Source organism: Rhamphochromis longiceps, linkage group LG18 (genome assembly GCF_057381845.1).
Source record: "Rhamphochromis longiceps isolate RC_006_pf linkage group LG18, R_longiceps_female_GT1.1, whole genome shotgun sequence".
Taxonomy (NCBI): domain Eukaryota; kingdom Metazoa; phylum Chordata; class Actinopteri; order Cichliformes; family Cichlidae; genus Rhamphochromis; species Rhamphochromis longiceps.
In genome coordinates, this window is record NC_140574.1 from 89,570 (window position 1) to 93,474 (window position 3,905).

At 42.7% G+C, this 3,905-nt stretch overlaps 1 pseudogene; it reads right to left on the reverse strand.

Annotated features, from left to right (window-relative positions):
* Positions 1–879: 879 nt before the first annotated feature.
* On the reverse strand, positions 880–2,558 carry LOC146647263 (uncharacterized; annotated as a pseudogene).
* Between the last annotated feature and the right edge of the window lie 1,347 nt (positions 2,559–3,905).

The following is a 3,905-nucleotide window of genomic DNA, read 5'->3' on the forward strand; positions in this document are numbered from 1 at the left end:
GCTTTTCCACCGTGTAGCACATCAGTAATTTCCATCCACTGACTGCTCTTGCTGTTATATGAAATGTAACTCGCGAGTGCTCCAGTGATGCATGGTTGAATCATTTGTTTACCTTTGGGTCGCACATCACTGCTGCTAGTATCTCCTGCTCACGTGCCTTCACAGCCCGGTTGTACTCAAGTGTGTTTTTGCTTAAAGTGTTGTAACAGGTTTGCTTTTTTCACTTTCAGTGGGAAAACTTTTCTTGCATATTTTGCGAACATTCAGCTACCAAACTGTGACTGGAGCCAGACATATGGCTCTGGCTGTGAGACATGACTGGGGTTGACTCATTGGGGTGAATGCAAACACATGATGTTCCTCTAAACACACTTTTTTGTAAACATTTATACCAGTATTATTGCAGATCATATGATATGTCACAGCCCTAATTCTGTTTGTTGCATATTCCATTAAAACCTGTAATGAAGATGAAACACGTATTTACATTCATTTGATGTGATATTTGTATCGTGTTGAGCTGTGGAGGTGACAAAAAAGTTGCTGAGATGTTTTATTTTGTTGTTTAGTGGAGAGGTTTTACTCCACAGAGTCAAAGCTGGAAAGAAACACACATGAGACCAAACATTTTGTGATTTAATCTTGATTTTCATGAAGACTGAATTTCAGCATGTGCTCATCCTGTTGATTCGTATGTTGGTGTTGGTTATGTGTCTTAAAAGTGAAATAAAGATTTCTTTAAAACTTCTTGTGGCTTTTTTTTTTAAGGCACAATCTTTACAACATGAAACAACGTCTGTGAAGCACATTTTGTACAGTGGGCAGGGAGACTTGCCCATCACTGTGGTGGTGGGGTGGATGAGATTTGCCTGCGGTCCCTTAAGGCTCTGTATGTTGAGGGTCTGTATGGACGTTGAGGTCAGTGCCTTCAGACCGGCCAACTATGGTGGTAATCATGGTCCCCTGTTTTATGAAGGGAGTGTAGAGGGTATGTTTGCACTTCAGGCCTCCCTAGGAAGGTCTATATCTGTAGTCACTTTCACTGTTTTCTTATTGCTGTTTCAAATTGTTGTTTCTGTTTGTAGCCTTTTTATTGAAGGATTTTGGTTTATATTATTAATATGTGCATTTGTTGTTATTAATAATATTTGCTTCACTCTCCATTTGATGTGTTTTTGGTATGTTTTACTTTTAATTGTTCTACACTCAACAAAAATATAAACGCAACACCTTTGTTCCTGCTCCGATTTGACATGGGATGGACATAAAGACCTAAAAGTCACTCCAGATACACAATATTACCATCCCTCCCAAACATTGTTCACAAATCAGTCTAAATGTGTGATAGTGAGCACTTCTGCTTTGCTGAGATAATCCATCCCACCTCACAGGTGTGCCACATCAAGATGCTGATCTGACATCATGAGTAGTGCACAGGTGTACCTCAGACTGCCCACAACAAAAGGCCACCCTGGAATGTGCAGTTTTATCTCACAGCAAAATGCCACAGATGCCACAAGCAATGAGGGAGCGTGCAATTGGCATGCTGACAGCAGGAATGTCAACCAGATCTGTTGCCCGTGCATTGAATGTCCATCCCTCAACCATAAGCCGTCTCCACAGGCGTTTCAGAGAATATGGCAGCACATCCAACCGGCCTCACAACCGCAGACCACGTGTAACCACACCAGCCCAGGACCTCCACATCCAGCAGGTTCACCTCCAAGATCGTCTGAGACCAGCCACTCAGACAGCTGCTGGAACAATTGGTTTGCACAACCAAACAATTTCTGCACAAACTGTCAGAAACCGTCTCAGGGAGGCTCAACTGCATGCTCGCCGTCCTCATCGGGGTCTTGACCTGACTCCAGCTCGTCGCCGCAACAGACTTGTGTGGGCAAATGCTCACATTCGATGGCGTCTGGCACGTTGGAGAGGTGTTCTCTTCACGGATGAATCTCGGTTCACATTGTTCAGGGCAGATGGCAGACAGCGTGTGTGGCGTCGTGTGGGTGAGCGCTTTGCTGATGTCAATGTTGTGGATCGAGTGGCCCATGGTGGTGGTGGGGTTATGGTATGGGCAGGCATCTGTTATGGACGAAGAACACGGGTGCATTTCATTGATGGCATTCTGAATGCACAGAGATACCGTGATGAGATCCTGAGGCCCATTGTTGTGCCATACATCCATGAACATCACCTCATGTTCCAGCAAGATAATGCACGGCCCCATGTTGCAAGGATCTGTACACAGTTCTTGGAAGCTGAGAATGTCCCAGTTCTTGCATGGCCAGCATACTCACCGGACATGTCACCCATTGAGCATGTTCTGGATGTGCTTGACCGGCGTATACGACAGCGTGTACCAGTTCCCACTAATATCCAACAACCTCGCACAGCCATTGAAGAGGAGTGGACCAACATTCCACAGGCCACAATTGACAATCTGATAGACTCCATGCGAAGACGATGTGTTGCACTGCATGAGGCAAATGGTGGTCACACCAGATACTGACCGGTTCTGAGTCCCCAGACCCCCAATAAAGCAAAAAACTGCACATTCCAGGGTGGCCTTTTGTTGTGGGCAGTCTGAGGTACACCTGTGCGCTACTCATGATGTCAGATCAGCATCTTGATGTGGCACACCTGTGAGGTGGGATGGATTATCTCAGCAAAGCAGAAGTGCTCACTATCACACATTTAGACTGATTTGTGAACAATGTTTGGGAGGGATGGTAATATTGTGTATCTGGAGTGACTTTTAGGTCTTTATGTCCATCCCATGTCAAATCGGAGCAGAAACAAAGGTGTTGCGTTTATATTTTTGTTGAGTGTATGATTATGTTTATGTGGGGTTTATAATTATATTTAAGTTCTGGGTTTTTTTTATGAATAAAAGTGACTTAACTTGTCAGAGATATGAGACTTTGGGCATTTCCCCTTCTGTCTTATTCTCAGTGTCTTGTCTCCATGTTTATTTACCTCTGTGTTGCTATCTTTGTGTCTCTGTCTCTTTCTCTTCCCCTGTTCAGTGGGATTTAAGACTTCCAACAAATAATTTCAAAGGGTCAATTAAATTTTAATAAAACCCATTTTACTCAACACTGCACTCTAATTTTAGCATTTTTTTTTACTCAGTCATAAAAAGATTCATCTTAAAATATGTTTTAGATACATTTTTATTACTTTTTTCTTTCTTTCTTTCTTTCTTTCTTTCTTTCTTTCTTTCTTTCTTTCTTTCTTTCTTTCTTTCTTGTTTTTTAGCCATCAGAATTATTGTCTGAAGGCCAAAAAAGATGCCCAACTAACTTAATTTACCAAATGGACCATCACGGCCTTGCCATATTGGTCTATTTGATCAACCTTTGTTATTATTTATTTATTTTAATTTATTTTCAGCTGTTACAGATAGGACAGACATGACTGGGGGATAAGAAAGAAAGAAAGAAAGAAAGAAAGAAAGAAAGAAAGAAAGAAAGAAAGAAAAGGGGAAGAGGGACAGTGAGAAAGGGCACTTAAAAAATATCTCCCAGGTCACCTGTTGAGAGAAGAAAATAAGAGAAAACAAGCAAAAAAGAGAGCAACATAATAACACAACACCATTGCAATAATCTAGCTAAGTGTAAATAACAGTAAATATTAAATACTGAATGTGATTGTGCAGCACGCAAGATTGACATCGCATAATGTGGTTTGAGGTAGCAGCCAAGAAAGGTGTAGCTTGTGTGTGTGAACACCTGTGTGGATGAGCGCTCTTCTATTCAAAAGGCTTCTCCATGTAACGATCTGCTAGAAGGTGTGGGGAGCCACAGCCTCGTCCCCCAGGGCATGAAGCAGGCATGGAGGAGATCCAGGCCCCAGACATCCAGAGGCCCCCAGAGTGCGAGCGCCCAAAGAGGACCACC